Source organism: Tupaia chinensis, unplaced genomic scaffold (assembly GCF_000334495.1).
Source record: "Tupaia chinensis unplaced genomic scaffold, TupChi_1.0 Scaffold000028_1, whole genome shotgun sequence".
NCBI lineage: Eukaryota > Metazoa > Chordata > Mammalia > Scandentia > Tupaiidae > Tupaia > Tupaia belangeri.
In genome coordinates, this window is record NW_006159458.1 from 7223163 (window position 1) to 7245334 (window position 22172).

A 22172-nucleotide genomic window follows, 5' to 3' on the forward strand; every position below is an offset into this window, starting at 1 on the left:
AAGCACTTAGAGATTAAATGAAAAAATGTGACTATGAACTTATACTTGTTGACACTGACAGGTGAGAAACATGTGACTACAAGAGTTGTAGGTGTTCGCTGTACATTAGTTTAATTATTCTTTTAAGCTTGTAATTTCTATAGAGTGTAATGTTAAATATAGTTCACCTATTCTGAACTAACTTCAGTATTTAAATGTGTTGTAATAATTATATGCAGTTCTTAGCTTTAATTTAGTTCAATGAAGAATTTTAATGTTTTGAATTTATATTGACTTAATCGAATATTTACATTTTAAGAAGTTTTAAAATGTTTAACTGTGTATAAAAATGCCAAGATGCCATAGAAATGCTAATGAAGCAAAAATGGGGAGAAAAATATTGGCTCATCAGAAAAGTCTTGACTGACTCATTTTTGCATAGAAAAATACGTCATCACTTTTCCGATGACCCAATATATTATGAAGCCGAAATGAACCTCCACAATGATAAAGGAAGGGGAACACCAATAGGAAAAATTGGAAATAAGAAGAAAAGTCAAATATCAGTAGACCAATCAAAGAGAAGGACTCACTGGTAAATAGAAATAAGTTGTAATCATCAGGCACAGGCATAAAAAAGCATGTGTCTCATCACTCGGAACACTGCAGAAAACTTGGATGTTGTTTCCATACCATGCACACCTCTGATTCCATGTGATGAAATACTGTTACTAACAAAAAGAGGTTTTCCCACAAGTTTTACCTCTCAATGAACACTATTCCATGGATAGAGTTTTTCAATTCTGTAGAAAGTCCATGGTAATAGCTTTATAATCCTATATTTCTTTTATGGACAACGTTTGCTGTTCTTTGAAAAAGTCAGTCATTGAACTCATTAGTTGTGGAGTGTCAGGAAGATAAAATTTATAATTGTTCTTCCAGCGAAATATACAGAATTTAGTTGAAATATACAGAAATTAATTGTATGAGTTTGTATTAAATGCTAGAAATATACGGGGTACAGCTGGTTTAATATATATGGCAGGCAAAAGTTAATAGTAATGATCTGGTGTAAGTTCTGGAAACTGCTGTCAGGGAAGAATGAATCGAGAAGGATAGAAGAAATGGAAAATGAAGAGGAGGAGGAAGATGAAATGGTAGTATTATAATTCCCTAGAAGGCAGGATTCATGTGCATTGTCTTTATTAAGACAACGCTCTCAGGGGAAACCAGTAAGAACTCACCTAAGAGTTCTTATCATTGTAAGGCCAAGGAGTTGGGCTTTCATACCAAACTGCTAGGGTGTCTTGGCTCTACGTTTGCAGGGCTTGATGTAAGGGAATAAGGTGTATATTCCCAGGCATTCCCAACTCCCTGTCCTACAGGGAGAGGCTTTCAGGGCCTGAGGAATACTCAGAGGAAAGTTTGCAGTGCTAAGCAAGAGCACCACAGCCCATGTAACTGCCGGTTTGGGGTTCAGCGCCTGTAGGAGGGCAGCTCGTCTGAGCTCCCACATTGTAAATAGAATTTCTAAATAGAAACACCTCGGTTTGTTACATATTTCTGCATCACTTTCACCTCCTGGTGCTGCTTCTTTCAAACTTAAATGGGTCCAAAGCCCTAGACTCAGCAGGTGATCATATTCGGGCCTATCTTTCTCCCTCAAACAGCTCCATGTTTGACCACCAATTTCTCTCCACATCTGATTGAAAGTTTCACTTTGTTGGCACAATTCAGCTAAGTATTAGAAAAGAGACAGGTTTGGGACCAGCAGTTAGCATAATGGCTATGTAACTGGACTCCCATGTAGTCAACCACAGTTCAAGTCCCGGAGCCAGTGGCTTAAACTCACACCAGACTTGTGTGTGTGCATGCCCAAGATCCCAAGAGGAGAATGGAGGAGAAGGGATCGTGGCATAGCCATCCCCCTGGGGGGTGATTTCTCACCTTCTGTCTCTCTGTCTCTCTGGCGAGTGCCCACACTCTATAGCAAAACCCTCTCCAAAAAAAAAAAAGAAAGAAAGAAAAGAGACAGGTTCAAATTCATTCATATTGTTTTATGATATATTTTATTTATTTATTTGTAGGCTTTTCTTTGCCATAGGGTATGTGTGCTCACTGGAGAGAAACAGAAAAAGAGAAAATAGGAAATCATCCCCCCAGGGCAATGGCTTCTCCCTTCTCCTCTCAGGATTTTGGGCACACATGCATAAACACCTGGTATGATTTTCAAGCCGCTGGGTCTGGGACTCGAACGATTTAAAGGCCGCTGGGTCTGGGACTCGAACTGTGGTCAGCCATGTGGGAGTATGGTGCCTTAACCACCATGCCACTTGCTGGCCCTTATCTTTTTTTAAAATTAATTTTTAAAATTATTATTCATACATTAAATCACTATACAGCATTTAGATTGTGAAGAGAATTTACCCAGCATGATATACACCTTAGTCCAGTCCAATTAAGACTATTATATACATCCTCATCAACAGATTAAAAAAAAAATTATCTGTGTCCAGCAGGTGTCTTACCTCTCTATTTCCCCCCCAAATTTCCTTTCCTATGTTCTTCCCTTCCCACATTCTCTTTCCACTCTGTATCTAGTGTCTATTACAATTTTTAATGCCTTTATGGTCTCCAGTCTTTCAGTCTCTACCATAGAGTGCAGACAGTTGGTATATGTTTTTTCTTTTTCTTTTTCTTTTTTTTTGACAGTTGGTATATGTTAAGTGGAGACATACAATGTCTCTTTCATTGCCTGACTTGCTTCACTCCCCAACAAATCTTCCATATTCGTCCACTTTCTATCAAATTCCAGGGCCTTGTTTTTTATAGCTGAATAGTATTCCATGGAGTGTATGTGCCACAATTATTCAATCCATTCATCTGTTTGTGGACATTTGGGTTGGTTCCATGTCTTAGCAATTGTGAATAGTGCTGCGAGGGACCAGCAGTTAGCGTAATGGCTATGTCACTGGACTTGCATGTAGTCGACCTGCGTTTTGAGTCCCGGATCTGGTGGCTTAAACTCATGCCAGGCATGTGTGCGTGTATGCCAAAGATCCTGAGAGGAGAAAGGAGAAGGGATTGCGGTGTGGCCATCTCCCCTGGGGGGGTGATTTCTCGCTTTCTGTCTCTATGTCTCGCTGTCTTTCTGGCAAGCACACATGCCCTATGGCAAAAACCTCTCCAACAAATAGATAAAGAAATAAAGAAAGAAAATATGCTGCAATAAAAATAGTTGTGCAAGCGCTTCTCTAATGCTGCAATAAAAATAGTTGTGCAAGCACTTCTCTAACTGAGAGTGCTCCTGTCCTTTGGGTAGATACCCAGGAGTGGAATTGCTGGATCATATGGTAGTTCTATTTGAAGGTCTTTGAGGAACCTCCATATTGTTCTCTACAGTGGCTGGATCAATTTACTTTCCCACCAACAGTGTATAGGAGTGTCCCCCTTTCACCTTATCTTTCATTTTTAACAGATGTTTGTTAACCTAACTTTATTTATAGTGTTTTGGAAAATTGAAGTGAAGAAAACTTGACATGGTACAAGTGAACACTTTTTTCAGCACAGAACCAGTACATGGATATGCAAATGATAAGTAAAGGAAAAAGTGAAGAGCAACGTTTTTCACCTATCTTAGAAATCTTGGAAGTATTTTTATTTTATTCCACTTAGTATCAGTGGGTTATGGGTAACTCAGTTTTCATCTTTTACATAGGTTGACATGCATGTAATTTATTTGTAAGAAAACCTTGAAAATAAGGTGTCTGGAGTGCTTGTTACAATCTTCAAATATTTACAGAGGACCGTCACTGTGATAAAACCCCTCTAGGAAGTGCTTGGAGCACAATAATACCTGTTCCCAAGGAGGAAACACTCACTCACGTTTCATTTCAAGTGATTAGCCATGACTAGAGCGCCAAGTGAAATAGTAAAGGAAATATTCTCCAGGTGTTTATCTAATAATATATTGTGACTTCATTCCTGATTATAAGGCATGATTTACTTCTACAACCATTCTCTGATAAGTTTTTAAATTTTTCTTATTTTTAAAATAAAGTTTATACTCAATTTTCATTATAAAAGTACAGTTATTATTTTATTATTAACTATAACAATGCAGTATACCAACGATACTAATAACATTATTGAATTATGAAAAATCAGGCAGAAGAAAGAAGAGAATCTAAAACATCTTACTCTAACACTGTACATGCGTGTATGTGTGTGTGTTTAAGAGAGATTTTTGCTATCGGGCACATGTTCTCACTTGAGAGACAGAGAGAGACAAGGAGACAGAAAGCGAGAAATCACCCCCCAGAAGAGTTGGCCACACAACAGTCCTTCTCCTCTATTCTCCTCTAGGGATCTTGGGCACACATGCACACGTGTCCAGCGTGAGTTTAAGCCACCAGGTCCAGAACTCAAACCTTGATCGGCTACATGGGTATCCAGTGGTGTAACCATTATGCCATCTGCTGGTCCCTGGATGTGTTGTTTTTTAATCCAAGTGTTTTATTCTACTTTTTAAAATAGCCTGAACTTACTAGAGAGAGAGGAGAGAGAGATGGCGAAAGCACCCCTCCAATAGGGCATGGCCATGCTACAATCACTTTCTCCTTATTTTTCCATCCTTCTCCAACTTTGGGCACATATCCACATGTGTCCAGTGTTTTTTTCAGGCTACTGGACTAGGACTTGAACTATAGTTGGCCAGATGGGATCCATTTTCCTTAGCCATTAGGCAACAGGGCCAGCCCTATTTTATTTATTATGTGTTGTATGTACACTTTTGTATCCCACCTCTTTCACTTAAAATGAAATTACATAGGAGACAGCAGATGGCGTAGTGATTACATCATAGAGATTATGTCGCAGGACTCTCACATGGCCAGTGCAGTTTAAGTCCTGGACCCTGTGGCTTAAAAATCATGCCAGGTGTGTGTGTTTACATGTCCAAGATCCCAGGAGGAGAATGGAGGAGAAAGGATTATGGCTTGGCCATCCCCCTGGGGGAGGGGGGATTTCTTTCACTCTCACTGTATCTGTCTCTCTCTCTCTGGCAAGTGTAGGTGCCCTATGGCAGTCTCCCTACCCATTCCCCCCTCCCCCCATGAAATCACAGGCCCAGCAGGTGGCGTGGTGATTAAGGCACTGGATCCCACATAGCCAACTGCACAATTCAAGTTCCAGACCTGGTGGCTTGAAAATCACAGTGTGTGTGTGTATGTTTGTGTGCCCGCAATCCCAAGAGGACCCTGGAGAAGGGATTGTGGTGTGGCCATCCTGCTCTATGGAGTGATTTCTTACTTTCCCTCTTTCTCTTTCTCCCCCTCTCTCTCTGGTGAGTACATGAGCTCTGTAGTGAAAACTAAAGAAAAAAAAATGAAAAAAAGGAATCATAGGCATTTTTTCTTGTTAGAAACACTGGCCCAGTCACTGAGATGCACTGGTAACCCAAATGTCCCACAAGGCTAGAAGCCATATTGCATGAGGGTTCAGATCCCTGAGTTTGCCTGAAACTATAGCAGAAATTCTTCATAATTTTTTAATGGTTCCTAAACATTCAATTAAATGAGTAATTAGGTTAACAAGTCCCTGATTATCAGATGCCTAACTTGCTTACAACTTTTTCTCTTTTACCATTTTTATTATTTTTTTAATTTTATTTATTTATTTATTTATTTTTGGAGAGGTTTTTGCTTTAGGATGCGTGCGCTTGCCAGAAAGACAGAAAGAGACAGAGAGATAAAAGTGAGAAATCACTCCCGGGGGGATGACCACATCGTAATCCCTTCTCCTCCATTTTCCTCTTGGGATCTTTGGCACGCATGCACATGCGCCTGGTGTAAATTGAAGCCACCAGGTCCGGGACTCGAACTGCAGTTGGCTACATGGGAGTTCAGCAACATAACCATTACGCTAACTGCTGGTCCCCATTTTTTTAAAGGTATTTGCCATAGGATGCACGCCCTCATCGAAGAGATACAAAGACAGGAAGACAGCCCTAAATAGGGCTGATTACACCTTGTACCTCAGACAGCCATTTTTTTTGCGGGGGGTGGGGGGGAGAGGTTTTTGCTATATGGCACATGCGCTCACCAGAAAGACAGAGACAGACAGAGACAGAAAGCAAGAAATCCCTCCCCCTGGGGTGGGGGGTATGGCCACCCACAATCCCTCCTCCTCCATTCTCCTCTCGGGATCTTAGGCACACATGCACACATGCCTGGCGTGAGTTTAAGCCACCGGGTCCAGGACTCCGTCTGTGGTCAACTACATGGGAGTCCAGCAACATAGTCATTATACCAACTGCTGGTCCCCAGACAACCATCTAAAAATCAAGTGGCCTAGATATGAACAGCCCTAAAAGTGCTTAACTATAACAGATGCTTCCACAGGCTGCGAGCTTATGTAAGCAAAGAGACACCTGCATATTTTGAGATCAGAAGGAACCTAAAGGATTGCTTTCATGTGGTGTGATTACTCCTGCTCTCCTAGATATGGGGAAATCTAGAGGAGAATTCTTGCGAGGTGCTCGCAAATGGGAAAGCATATTAAATTGGAGGTGCTGTGTTCTGGGCGTGTGCGGGGGCTCAGTCAGAGAGGCTGAAACGTTGACTGTTTCTTCCCAAGCTCTTCAGGTACCTCTGAGAGTGATTGCTGGTCTCAGGGACTAGGGAGACAAAATTACTTTGAAGATTAAACATATTTTGAGGGGTGTGAATTGTGTAAGTGTGTGTGTGTGTGTGTGTGTGTGTGTGTGTCCATGTGAGAACAAAACTTTATTAAAGGCCTGCCTAGTGCTTTGGAAGTGATAAATCCATTGTACTTTTTTTTTTTTAATTAAAGAAAAAGATCGTTTATTAAGTAAAACTGAAAGTACACTCTTGCGAGGCGGGAGCGGGCCTGAATGGACAGAGAGAGTGGCTCAAAAGGTACTGGTAGTTACATTCTGCAAGTTTTCTCATTTTTAATGTAGGCCATGTGGGAGGATCATTGGCTGGGCCCACTGATTGTTCTCATCTCACCGGCTCTATTGAACCTGGCTGGGCCCATTGGTTTCTCATTGGCTGTTTCAAATGTGGCTTAGCCCACTGATTCATCTCATTGGTGGTAACAAATGTGGCTTAATCAGATAGACATCCTCCTCTAATCTCCTGCTTATATTACCTTGGACAGGGACTTGGCTGCCCTGCTCAATTTTTCAATCTAGCCACCGAATTACTTCCTTGGTAGGAATTTAGGGCAGCAATAGGTCTAGCATCTAATATCACACGGTGATTTATTTATGTTTAGTATCTTCAAATCACTTCAGTTTTAATGTAAAGTTACCTTTGGTCGTCGTTCAGTGAAGTGTGTAAGAACAAAGGTAAGTTCACAAGGATCCAGGAAAGATGTTAGTGACCTCTTCGTGCCTGAGAATAAGATCATAAATGCGATAAGTCATGGTGAAGACACGTTGACTTACTCCGATATCTTGCGCTTTACTAGAAAACTATTTTAGAAACCACACGTTACTTGGAAACTGCAGTAGGCAACGTAATACCAAATTGTGATGTAATCATCAAGAAAACCATTATTTGTAATAAGGTTAATTAAATTTGCTGCAGTCTTGAGACAAGCATCCTGTAAGTGTGCCAGTAAATCTGGTCTTGCTTTATCAAACTGAAGGGCACCCCCTCCTTCTCCAGAGTGAGTAGCTCATTGCCAGAGGACACACGCAGCCTGGCAACAATAACTAATATGTTATGAGAGGTTAGACAAGTTTAAATAGGATTCGTCTCTGAACTGAAGGGCAAATTGTAAGAAATTTCTTTGTCTGCTTGTGATACTGTTAAATTGAAAGCACGATGGGAGGTTTGGTAGAAGCAACAAAGGTTGCAATGGCGGCCTGCTGTTTGGAGCAAGCATCATGGTTGCACCAATGGTCCAGACATCTGCGAACAACAGCCACTCCTTGTCAGGTTCTGCCCCACACAGGGCGCAAGAACACTTTGCACCATTTAACTCATCAGACTCTTTGAGCTCTACATCAAGAATGTTTATGTAATAAAGCATAGCTAATTAAACATTTCAAAGGGAAACATTATTTTAACACTAATTAGATATGATTACAGCTCTTTTATTTTCCTGTACCAGAGCTGAACTGCACTAAAGCGCCCTCGTCTCGTGCTTTCTTTTCTTAATGTTGTAAGAAAGTCTTAGTAAATAATACTATACTAACCTGTCTTACGGCATTTATTCCAGGATGTCGACACGTTCAGAAACTTTTGTCAAATGGGAGGTGATTTCAACAAAAGAATACAATCGTAACAACAGCAAATCAAAGGCATGCCCTGATAGACAGTCACATTAGTTTATATTCACAGACAGCTCTTTCCAGAGATGCTTTAGAGGTGATATCCTGTTATCTTTTTATTTCGAACCTTCCAGGTCTGTGCAGGCAAAAATATCTCCATTTCACAGATGGAAAGAAAACCCAGGGTGCAGATAGGACGAGCAGGTCAGCAGCAAAGCCAGGCTGGCTAAGATGTGTCACTCGCAGAGCCTGCTTTCTGGGGACGTTGCCCTAGGAGAGCTCTAGAGGAACTTATTGTTCAAGGTAGTTAAAATCCACTAGATAAAACTCATACAATGTGCATGAAAGGTCCTGCTGGATTGGTAATAAATAGACAAAAAGACCTCTTTAATCAGTGACATATGAAATGCTCTAATATACTTTTAAGTAATTAATGAATAAAAAAATCTTTGAACTCTCCAAAACCCTAGTTTTATCCAAGACATATTGTCAACTTACATTTTTATTTATAGACATAGACTATTAATGAAAGCCTAAGAAAATGCACAAACGTTTGCAGTAAGAATTCTACAGAATAATAAATGCCTGTATGTTGGGAAACAAATGAGTTGAAAGCCTTTCAGTGACAGAGGAGAAACTAAAGGTTTTAAATGTTTGAATATTTCTTAATGAATTCAATGAGACAAGACATTTTCTTAGCCTCTTCAAAGCTATTTCGGTCTAAGAATAAAGTATACGGGAATGTGTATAAAATGGTATTAGGATGGAATAAATACATTTAATTTTACGGGTTCCCGCGAAATAGCTTATTTTTTTTAAACTTTCTCCTCAAATTCAATGAAATCTTATTTTCAAGAAAGAGAGAAATCATCTATACACAGGTTCTCTGCAGTCCTAATTAAAAAGAACTTCAATGAGAAGTTTTCCTTTTCGACTTCCAACCCAAGCTTCAGGGCATAGCAGTTGCTGGAGAGTATATTGTGTTCATTTTGCTGTTTGAGTAGTTTGGGAAGAAGGAATTGCCTTTCAAACACCAGGCAACTAATGTGATGCCCTCAGGATACGACTGTCACATCAAGGTTTCCTAACAACAACAACAACAAATAGCATTCACATACCACCACCACTACCACCACCACCACCGCCACCACCACCACCAACTCTGCCATCATCACCATCAAATAGTTCAAGTTTCAGCAAATATATCAAAGAGAACTTTACTTCAAGTATAATGATTCAGTTCATATTATTGCTGTGATGTTACCAATAACACCCAAATAAATTATAGATGATACACTATCTCATTAAGTTGGCATATCTAATTTTTATAAAAATTCCTGTGACTGTGGAATTTCCTTTTCATGAAATATACATGCATTATATACACCTTTGCAGATATTTCATAAACTTTGGGCAGGGAAACTAAAGCCAGTGAGTAAAAATACTTACTAAGTTAGGATGTTGCCCACTCCTCCTCCAATCAGGTTTCATTCCTTTCTCCCTGCTCTTAATATTCCTATTTTCCCAATCTGCCATAACTTTAAATGTGGAATCACCTTTTAGTCCTCAGTGTCCTTTGACGTTTACATTCAATTCATTCATAAGTTATACGATATCCTTCTCTGTGATAATGTTCAGTGTTTTTCTGTGCCAGTCTGCCAAAACCATTGTTAAAGACTCTCCTCACCTCACTCCAATACATTGTTTTATAAGTGGCCTTTTTCTTAATTCTCTCTTTAAATTCATCTCCTGTGCATTTACCACGATATTTTCCTAAAGCAAGGTCTTTGCCTTGTTGACCCTTTGCTAAGAACTTCCTTTCCACTGAGATGTTGCCTTTGCAACTAACCCCACAATGACTCAGTTTTAACTGAGACACCGAGTCCTCTCCTTTACCACATCTGGCAAGGACAGTTCGGTACTTCTTTTGCTGTCTACGCTGTAGGTGAGTGTTTAATGAGTTTTCCTTTTCAAAGTTGTCATCTCTAGTGACTTTCAAGACCTTTGCCCAGCTTTCCTCCATCCTTCTAGCTACCCTATCATCAGCTTCTTTATTGATCCTCTTCCCCTGCCCTTCCCGTAAGTGATGATCATTTTGCAGATTGTATTTGACTTTTTCTTCTTTACCAACTTTCTCTGAGTATGTCTGTTCTGATCCGTGGCTTTGACTAACACCTTGATGCTCGTGGTCACCAAATGTTCACCTTCAGTCCGAGTACTTACCTGTTACAGCTGCTTACTCAGCATCTTTACTTGAAGTACCATACTCTGCTTAGTGTCACATGTCCACAGTGACCTCATTTTCCCCAGGACAGCCAAAATCTATCCTTGCTTCTGTAATCCATGCCTGTGAGTAAGCCCAGTACCTTCTGCACTTGGATCAGTCAGAGCCTGAGACTCCTAGACGCCTCATCACAGAAATATTTATTTAGCACCTACTGTCAGTCAGGCATGTTTCCTAGACCTTAGGAATACACTTGTGAAGGAAACATAATACAAGAACATACATCTTAGTAAAGAAAAAAAAGTGCACATGTTGAATAAAATGTTTCTAACAATTGCCAATTGAGGCATAATTGATATATGATAAACTACACATATTGGACATACACAATTTGATAAGTGTTGACATATATATGGATCCAAAAACAGTTACAATTAAAATAATGAACGTACTCATCACCTCCCCAAATTTTCCCTTGTTCCTATCTTCTTGCCATCACTATAGATTATTGTTTGCATTTGTTAGGATTGTATACGTGTTTTACTGTACAAGAATTTTAATGTACTTTTTGTGGTAAGAGTGGGTGGTCTGGTTTATCTCACTCACCATAATTATGTAGGCTTATCCATGTCATTGTGCAATAATACATTTTCTTTTCCCATTGCTGAGTATGATTCCATTGTATGTATATACACAATTTGCTTATCTTTTTGTAAAAACAATTATTTTACTTAATTTTATTAATTATTATTGTTATTAAATTTAACCAGAGAGAGAGGGGGAGAGAGAGAGAGAGTAAGAGAGAGAGAGAAAGAGAGAGAGAGAGAGAGAAAGCAAGCTGCTAGGTCCAGGATTAGAACTATGGTTGCCCATGTGGGAGTTCAGTGCCTTAACCACCACACCACTTGCCAGCCCCATTTTTTCATGAGTTTATGGACATCTGAGTTGTTTTCATTTTGGCTATTTCAAGTAAAGCACAGTTTTCTTTTTTAGTTTATTTAATCCATATGAGAGAGAGAAATGGCAGCACTTCTGAAAGGGTTTTGATGTTGCCATTCACCCCCAGCTTTGGCCAGCCTGGATCATGGGCACATGTGTGCCTGGCTTACTCTGGGAGGCCTTCCAGCCTTCCTGTCAACCTTCCTCTATGGGTCTGCCTTGTAGAGTGTGACAGTTTACCACTGAGCCACCATCCATCCCCTTGTGTGTACATACCCTTTGTGGCCATTTTCATTCATGTATCTTGAGTAAACATCTAGAATGGAATAACTGAAATATGCAATAAATGTATGTAGAACTTCTAAAAAACCAATATATTCCCACCAGCAGCATGTGGTAGTTCCAGTTCCTCTACCTCTTGATCTCCACTTGATATGGTTGGTTTCTTTAATTTTAGTTGTTCTAATCAATGTATTTGAACCTCATCCATTTTGAGTTAATAATTGCATCTGATGGGGGCTGACCGGTGGTGTGGTCTCACTTGACAAACCATGATTCGAGTCCCAGACCTGTGGCTTGCTTTCTTACTTTCTTTTTCTCGCTCTCTCTCTCTCTGGTCAAATTAAACAAATAATATTAATTAATTAAATTTTTTTTAAAAAAGATAATTGCATCTGGTGTGAGGTATGGATAAATATTTTTGTTTTTTGTTTTTGGAGAGGTTTTTCACTTTAGGGTGCATGCGCTCGCCAGACGGACAGAGAGAGACATAGAGACAGAAAGCGAGAAATCACCCCCCAGGGGGGATGGTCACGCCGCAATCCCTTCTCCTCCATTCTCCTCTCAGGATCCTGGGCACGCACGCACGCACACACGCCCGGCGTGAGTTTTAAGCCACCGGGTCCGGGACTTGAACTGCGGTCGACTATGTGGGAGTCCAGTGACATAGCCATTACACTAACTGCTGGCTCCCTTTTTTTTTAAAGAGAGGTTTTTGCTATAGGGCAACTACCAGTTCCATTACCATTTCTTCAAAACATAATTTCTTCGATGAGTTTCCTTTTTCGTACCTGTCAAAAACCAGTTTTCCATATATCTGTGGATTGATTTCTAAATGTTATTCTAGTCCATTGTTCTCTTTGTTCTTCTGTGCCAATACTGCATCATTTTAATTATAATAGTGTAAAAAATAAAACTTGAAATCAAATAAATTGTTATTACACTCCTCTTTGTATTTTTAACCAACTTTGTTATGGCTCTTTCAAGTCTTATCATTCCATGTGAATTTCAGAATGAAATTTGTCAATTTCTACAAAAATGCTTTCTAGAACTTTGATTACAATCCTGTTGCAATGGTTCATAATCCATGGGATAATTTGAAAAGGCTGACATCTTAATATTATAGTATTGAATCTTCTGACCAATGAACAAAATATATCCTTCCATTTATGTAGGCCTTTAATTTCTCTCAATAATAATTTATAATATTGAATGTATAGGTCTTATATATTATTATCATATAAATTCTTTTATTTAGTTAGTTTTTGTTATTTTTATTCATTTCATGAAAGAGAAACCCCTAACAGGACCTTCTTGCCACCATCCGCCTCCAGTCTCAGTTGGCATACCCAGGGTGGTCCCAGGATGCAAGGACCACCTCGCATCAGGACCTTTCCCATGTGGGTTCAGTTGTAGTATTACTGTGCCACCACAACCTGGCCACTGTCATGTGAATTCTTAAGTATATAATAAGTTTGATGCAATTATAAACAGTAAAATATATTAAATTTCCTTTTCTGAATTTCCCTTGTTATAATATATAGAATTCAGCTGACTTTTGTGTTTTATGTATTTTTTATTTTTGGAGAGGTTTTTGCTATAGAGCACATGGGCTTGCTGGAGAGACAGAGAGAGAGAGAGAGAGAGAGATAGAAAGCAAGAAATCATTCCCCGGGAGGATGGCCATGCCACAGTCTCTTCTCTCCATTCTCCTCTCAGGATTTTGGGCACACCTGCACACTTGCCCGATATGAGTTTTAAGCTACCAGGTCCAGGACTCCAGCCACAATCGACTACGTGGGATTCCAGCAACATAACTGCTGTGCCATCTCCTGGTCCCAACTTTTGTGTTTTGATCTATATGCTACAGCCCTGTAAACTCAATAGTTCTAGGAGCTTTATTGTGAGATCAGTCAGAATTTCTATACAGAAAATTATGTTGTCTGTGAATAAAGACAGTTTTACTTGTTATTTTTATATCTGATTGATTTCATTACTCTTTCTTGCTTTATTGTACTCCAATACAAGACTGAAAAGAAAGTACTTTTTTTTTTTAGAGAGGTTTTTGCTATAGGGCATGTGCACTCACCTGATATACAAAGAAACAGAGACAGAAAGCAGGAAATCATACCCCTGGGGGGGTGGCCATGCTGCAATCCATTCTCCTCCAGTCCCTATGCTCCTGACAGGAGTTTTAAGCCACCAAGTCCAGGACTTGATCTGTGGTCAACTACATGGGAGTCCAGTGACTCTATTATGCCCTGAATAGAAATTTTAAAAGTGAGCACCTTGTCTTATTTTGGATCTTAGGAGGTAGCATTCATGCTTATATTTAAGTAGGATATTCCCAGTAGGTTTTCAGTAGATTTTCTTTTTCATGTTAAGAATGTTATTTCCCATACCTAGTACACTGAAAATTAGTATGAAGAATGGATGTTAGGTTTTGCCAATACTTTTTCTACACCATTGATTATACAGTCTTTTTTTTTGGTAAAGGCAGGTGGATCTCAAATGACCTACTGCATAATTTGAGTCTTGGACTAACGAATTGAGAACCATGCCAGTCCATGTGCATGTGTGCCCCACATCCTGAAAGGAGGGAGAAATGGAGACAGGATTGTGGTGTGACCATCTTCCATGGGCATGCTTTCTACTTACCCTCTCTGTTTCTGTATCTCTCTCTGTTTGTCTCTAGGGAGCACACATCCCCTCTGACAATTTTTCAAAAGAATTATTTATTTAATTTTATTTACTTATATAGTTTTCAGTTGACCAGAGAGAGACAGAGCAGAGAGAGAAAGTGAGAAAGCAAGGTGCCAGGTTCAGGACTTGAACCATGGTCAGCCATGTGGAGTCCAGCACCTTTACCACCATGCCACCTGCCGGCCTCCCTCTGACAATTTTTTAAAAAGAAGAGTATTTGTATCTATTTTCATGAGTGATACTGGTCTGTATTTTTCTGGTAATATTTTTGTATTCTGGAATCAATGTTTATAAAATAGTTTTGGAAGTATTCCTTCTTTTTCAGCTTTATCAAAGAGTTTGTGTATTATTATTATTTCTCTCTTAAGTAATTGAAAGAATTTGTGAGTGAAGAAATTTGAGCTTAGATTTTTCCTTTGTTGGAAGTTATTTTTACTATCATCTTTTTTTTTTTTTAAGAGAGATTTTTGCTATAGGACATGCGGGCTTGCTAGAGAGAGAGAGAAAGAGAAAGTGAGAAATCCCCACCTCCCCACCCCTGTCCCCAGGAGGGATAGCCATGCCGCAATCCCTTCTCCTCCATTTTCCTCTCAGGATTTTGGACTTGGGCTTACACTTGCATCCAGTGTGAGTTTAAAGCTACCAAGTCCAGGACTTAAACTGCAGCCAGCCATCTGAATGTCCAGAGCCTTAACCACTATCAAATCTGCTGGCCCACTATGATCTCGTTTTAAAAAGAGCATACAACTATTTTAAAAATAGACATAGGGAACCAGCAGTTAGCGTAATGGCTATGTTGCTGGACTCCCACGTAGTCGACTGCGGTTTGCGTCCCAGACCCGGTGGCTTAAAAAACTCACGCCGGGCGCGTGTGCGTGCGTGCCCAAGATCCCGAGAGGAGAATGGAGGAGAAGGGATTGCGGCGTGACCATCCCCCCCTGGGGGGTGATTTCTCGCTTTCTGTCTCTATGTCTCTCTCTGTCTGTCTGGCGAGCGCACGTGCCCTACAGTGAAAATCTCTCCAAAAAAAAAAAAAAAAAATAGACATATAACTATTGGTTATCTATCCTTGAGTGAGCTTTAGTAATCTGTATCTTTTTTTTTTTTCAGTCTTTCATATGACTTTATTTTCTCCCTTCAACTAAGATAATATGATATCCAAATTTTGTCTTTTCTGGTGGGTCTGTAGACACAGGTTTATCCATCCCACTGACAAGCAAGGCAAAAATGCTGCTTCTTGAAATGGTCCCACCATGGACCCTCTCGTCATCCAACCCCAGTCACCCCCGTGCCTGGCTTCATCTTCACTGTATTGTGTGGCCACTTCATTGATTCTCATTCTAGACTTTATCTTTTCCATGGCTCCCATCATTTTGCTGTGTTTTTCACATGTGTCTGACTTTTATTGCATTGTCACCACCTTTGGGACCCCGAGCCTTCTTGTCAGCATTGTCACTCCCAGATGGTGCTCCCCCTTTACCTCCATTTCCAGAACCACTTTTTCCTTTGGGTGGCATCTTTAAGACTTGCCAGTGAACATTCAACCCTGTATCTTTTAATAAATATGTCCATTTTGTGTAAACTGTCAAATTTATTGGCATAAAGTTAGTCATAATATTATCTTATCGTCATTTTTAACACCTGCAGAGTTCCTAGTAATGCAATTTTCTTCATTTCTCAAAGTGGCAAATTGTATTTTCTCTCTCCTTTTTCCCCCTACTGACCAGTCTGACTAGAGATTTATATTTTATTGATTTCAAAGACACATATTGTGGTTTTATTAATTGTATTGATTACTTTTTAACTTTCTATTTCATTGAATTCACTCTGATGTATGTTATTTCCCATCTTCTACTTACACTGGCTTTTGTTTGTTCTTTTTGTCTAGGTTCTAAAGGTGGAAACCAAGGTCACAGGTTTGAGACTATTTTGTTTTTTTAAGTAATATTTGCATTTAAAGATATAAATGTCCTCTAAATATTGCTAAACTGGGAATCCTGATTGGTATATTTTTATTTTTATCTAATTCAAAATACTTTCTAATTTTCCTTTTAGGCCTGTCTTTTTACCATTGGTTTACAAAAGTGTGATATTTACTTTCTAAATGCTTAGGAATGTTCCAAATATCAGGCTGTCATTGATTTAGAATTAAATTTCATTGGGGTCAGGGAAAATTTATTGAGACTTGTTTTATGGACTGAATATAGGCATCCTTTTTAAATATTTCATCTGAACTGGGAAAAAATGCATTCTCTGCTAGTTTGGTTTTATCAATGTCAGCTAGGTCAAAGGGTGGATAATATTTTTCAAATCTTCTATATCCATAGTGATTTTCTGTCTATTTATTCTATCAATTATTGAAAGAAAGATCTTGAAATTTCTGACTATAATTGTGAATTCGTCTATGGTTTTTCTTGTAGTTCTATCAGTTCTATCTTGTAGTTATGAAGCAAAAACGCTTCAAGTTTTATACCACTGTTACTTCATTTATAATTGTTCAGGATCATTATTCCTATTGATAAATTTACCTCTTTATGATTATGAAACAACCTTTTCCATCCTTTGTTATATTAATCCTTTCTGAAGCTATTTTGCCTAGATTAGTAATATAGCCATTTCATCTTTTTAAAAATTGTTATCGTGATATAGCTTTTTCTTAACACATTCCTCTTTTATTTATTTCTTTTTTTTTTTTTTTTTTTTTAGTTTTAAAGTTTTGGCTGTAGGGCACGTGTGCTCACTGGAGACAGACAGAGAGAGACAGTGAGAAGGAAAGTGAGAAATCACCCCCAGTAGGGATGGCCTTACCACAATCCCTTCTCCTTCTCCTCTGTTCTGCTCCTGGATTTTGGGCATGCATGTACACATGCCCAGCATGATTTTCAAGCAGTCAGATCTGGAACTTGAACTGCAGTTAACCATGTAGTAGTCCACCATCTTAACTATCATGCCACCTGTTGGTCCCATACACATTCCCTTTTAAACTTTACATCTTTGTGTTTAAAGTGGGCTTCTTATTTTGGCATCATTTTTGTTGTTGTTTTTGTTTTTAGGTTTTTGCCATAAGGTGTCTGTGCTCACAGGAGACAGAGAAAGACAGGGAGAGGGAGAGTGATAAATCACTCTGTAGGGAGGATGGGCATGTTACAATCCCTTGTCCTCCATTATCCTTTTAGGACTTCAGGCATGCCCAGTGTAATTTCCCGATTCTGAGTCTAGAACTAGAACAGAGGTAGGCCATGTGGAACCCACTGCCTTAACTACCATGCCACCTGCTGGCCCCTACATACTGGTTTTAAAGTCACTCTGACAATCTCTATCCTATTATTGGGTAATTTAGACCATTAACCTCTCATGTTATTACTGATATGTTTTGGTTTAAATTTATCATGTTGCTATTGTTTTCCATTTGTCCTACTTGTTCTTTACCACTTTCTATTTTTGACTCTTAAAGTCTAATTTTTTTAATAATTCCACCTTTATTCTTTGACATACAACAACAACTGTCTATTTTGCTGTCATAATATGACTTTACGATTTATAGTCAGTATATTTTCAATATATAATACTTCTTTAAAGGATATTATGCAGTTTCTCATATATTATGAAACCTTACAATAGTACATTTTCACATTTATCCCTTCTGGACATTGTGCTATTTTTATCATATAATTTGCTGTTACATATGTTATAAACCCTACAGTACATAACTGTTATTTTTGTTCAAAATCAAATTGTCTTCTAGGTTTATATAAATTAGAAAAACGTGTAATTTATCCATGTATTTACTATGTCTGATGTTTTTCATTTAATTGTCTATATTCATTTCTCCATCTGGTATAAGATATTACATTTTGCTCGAAGGACTTCCTTTAATATTTCTTGTGTGGTGGATCTGCTGGTGATAAATTCTTTGGGATTTTGTATTTATATTTTGTAATTTACATTTCACTTTTTCTTTTTTACTCTATGATAAAGATTACATGTCCATGCATGAGAGAGCAAGAGAGAAAGAGAAGCACCTTTGAGAGTCTTGTCACACTATAATCCTCTTTCCTCAGTCCTTTAGCCTTTCAGGATCTCAGGATATTAGATGCCCACATGCACAACTGGCACGTTTCATCCCAACCTGAAGGTCTGAACTCCTCGTTGGTCATATGGCTTCTAGCCTTGCAGTGAAATTTACTATTCTATCACAGTAGCTGAGCCTTGCCTTTTCTTTTGAAAGATAGTCTTTCTGGGTATAGAATTTTAAATTTTCATTTCATTTCTTTGGTATTTTAAAGATTTTGCTACACTCACTTCTGGCTTGCATTGTTTCTGATTATAAATCTGTTGTCATCTTATTTTTGTTCTTTGTAATAACATCTTTTTCCTCTGTTTCTTTTTAATTTTTTTCTATTTATCACTAGTTTGTGCAATTTGATTTGGATATGACTTTTTTTCTTTTCTTTTCTTTTGCACTTGTGATTTTTTTAAAGAATTATTTATTTAATTTTATTTATTCATTCAGTAATTTTCATTTGACCAGAGAAAGACAGACACACAGAGAGAAGGAAAGTGAGAAAGCAAGCCACCAGGTCCGAGACTCGAACCGTGGTCGGCTATGTGGGAGTGTCCAGCACCTTAACTACCATGACACCTGCTGACCTGCACTTAAGATATTTTAAGGACCTTTTCTATCTATGAGTTTATAATTTTTATGAAATTTGAAAAGTTGTCAGTTATTATTATTGTCAAACAAACATCTTTTTGTTCAGACTTATTTGTCTTCATTTCTATTATTTCACCTGTATGTATGTAAGAATGTACAGATCCTGGAGTTCTGTCCCAACACACACTGATTCTCTGCTCTTTTTTTCTTTTCTTTTTTTGGAGGCTTTCTTCTCCATTTATTTAAAATATTGTTTATTTCTATGTCTTAAAGTTCACTGATTTTTTTCTTCAGGCTCTTATTTGTCATTGATTACACTGAATGTACTTTTACTTTTTAGCATTGCTTTTTTTTAATCCCTAGAAACTGTAATTTTGTTATCTATATGATATTTGGCTCTTTTTAAACTTTTTACATCTCTAGTAAATGTTTTTCCTCTTTTTCCTATGTTTTTGAGCATGTAGAATATTGTTAAATAACTTTTACAACTCTTATATTGTAGATTTATGCTAATTCTAACATCTTCATTAGTTCAGGGTCAGTTTTGAGTGATTAATCCAGACCTTAACCACCATGCAACCTATGACCTTATTTTCTTTCTAACTTTTTTCTTTCTTTCCTTTTTTTTCCCCCCATGTTTTGTTGTAAGTTGCTCGTACTTACCAGAGAGAGACAGAGAAAAAGAGGGAAAGTGAGAAAGCATTTCCCCAGGGCATGACCACAATGCAATCCCTTCTCCTTCAGTGTTCTCTCAGAGTGTTAGACATGCATGCACATGTTCCTGGTGTGTTTTTAAAGCCACTGGATCTGGGACCTAAATCACACAGTCAGCCATGTGGGGTCCAGCCACCATAGTCACCATGCCACTGACTGGCCCATTCTAGGGCTAATTGTTTTGGCTACTATAATACAAGATTCTGTTCAGCATTCTAATATAGCTCTGTGAATTGTTTTTTCATTGTGCCTGGTGGGCTTTAGTTCTCACCTATGTAAGCCCTCGTTTCTGTTCCTCTAATCCTTCTCGGCGATTCTACCATAGACACTTTCTTCTTACATATAATGATCAGTATTTTGCTGAATAGTTGGGGGATTCTGTACTAATCTCCCAAATTGTCTGTACAGGTCTCTCCTGTCTAACAGCTGGTGTTACGAATGCTAGTACCTTTGTCTTCCTGAATTTGGCTTTATTTTCTCATCTTAGGGTGTCTACAAGTTCCATGTGAGCTTCAAGGCGGTAAACTCAGACAATATAGGGATCATCTTATTTGTCTCTTGGCTCTCAAAGGTTAATGTTTTCTGTTGCATGATGTCCAATATTAAAAAAAAATTTTTTTTCAGGGTCAGCAGGTGGTGGGGAGGTTAAAGTGGCTGTATCCCACTTGCCTCACCATGGTTCAAATCCTACACTTAATGGCTTGAAAACACATGGGGCTCATGTGTGTGTGTGTGTGTTCCCCCCCAAAAAAAAATTCTTGAAGGAGAATGAAAGAAAAGAGATTGTGGAGTGCCTATCCCTCATGGAAGGTAATCACCTTGTCTCTCTCGTTCTCTCTCCAGGAGCACACACACCCTTATAGCAAACTGAAAACAAAAACTAGAACATTGTTTCACATGTTTTGTGCATTTTTTTTTTAGCTGTTTCAGGTGGGAAAGTAAATCCAGTTTCTGTTGCACCATCTGTCCCAATAATATGCATTTAAAAGAAAAGGTAAAATAAATGCACAAAAATGTAAATGGAGATAAGAATCAAAAGTAAATAAAGTTTATCAAAAATAATATGGGAGAAGGGATTGTGGCAAGGCTACCTCCCCACATGGGGGGCGATGATTCAGTGGGGGCTGATTTCTTGCTTTCTGTCTCTCTGGTAAGTGCACATGCCCTATAGCAAAAATCTCTCTACAAAAAGGATAATAGGGGATCAGCAGTAAGTATGGTGGTTGAGGGTGCTGGAATCCCACATGGCTGACTGCAGTTCGAGCCCTGGACCTGGAAGCTTGCTTTCTCACTTTCCTTCTCTCTCTCTCTTGCTCTCTCACTCTGTCCCTCTCTGGCCAAATTAATAATAAGTGAACAAATAGATAAAGTTACATAAAATAATTCTTAAAAAGAATAATAAAAACAACAATAAATAATAATCATAAATAATACTTTTTTTAAAAAAAGACAGGATTTTTATCTAATACTCAATAGGTTTGTCAAAGATGGGACTTTTATCAGGTATTCATGCCACTAATTGCTCATTATACAGAAGAAAGGGAAGGAGAAATCTTTTATTTCTTTGTACCACTATTAACACTACTGGCCATAAACCATCTTTGGACATAGTCTAGAACAGATCTGTCCAAATCCAAATGTTATACCTCATTTGAGGTCTGCTACTTTAATTCATGATATTGAAACCAAACCTTAATCTTTCTTTGATACCTTGGGGGTTCAGTGGGATAGCGATCTCCAATTAAGGGCCAATACCAGAGACAGAATGGGAAAAAACGCGGGAGAGAAGAGAAGCAGTGCTACATCACCCCACCCTCCTTTCTCCTGGTTTCTTCTCTTCCTACCGTACACTACTGAGCCTCTGGTTGTAGATCTGTTTTTCTGTTCTTGCGGAAAACCTGCCTCTGTTGATGGTGGTAGTTGCTTTTCCAACATGGGGAAATGTAGGAACAGGAGATGTCATCCATATTTCTAAAACTTCTGTTTAAAAGGAATATGAAAGAGGGAATGTAAGAGAAAGACTTAGCATTTGATTTTACATATAAATATATGTACATATATATATATACACACACACACATCTATATATATATTATGTGTGTGTGTGTGTGTGTGTGTATTTAAGGAACAAAGATTTCTTAAAATTATTTTAGTTAAGTTTATTTATCCATTTTTTTTTAATTTATTTTAATTTGACCAGAGAGGGACAGAATGTATATGTGAGAGAGAAACAGAAAAAGCAAGCCACCAGGTCTGGGATTCAAACCATGGTCAGCTATGTGGGAGTCCAGCACTCTCACTACCATGCCTCCTGCTGGCCCCAATCTCAGCTATTTCTGTAAAGAAACCTCAAGCAGACTTTATAATGCTTACCTTGT

At 38.5% G+C, this 22172-nt stretch overlaps 1 protein-coding gene across 3 annotated transcripts in view; it reads left to right on the forward strand.

The window, feature by feature from the left end:
* The window catches only part of SOX5 (SRY-box transcription factor 5), a 1018333-nt gene that overhangs the window by 258529 nt on the left and 737632 nt on the right, over positions 1–22172 (forward strand). For all 3 annotated transcript variants that reach the window (XM_027771080.1, XM_027771084.1, XM_027771082.1), the window contains one exon: positions 16315–16342. The gene's annotated coding sequence lies outside the window, so the exon portion shown is untranslated. The remainder of the gene's footprint in view (positions 1–16314; positions 16343–22172) is intronic.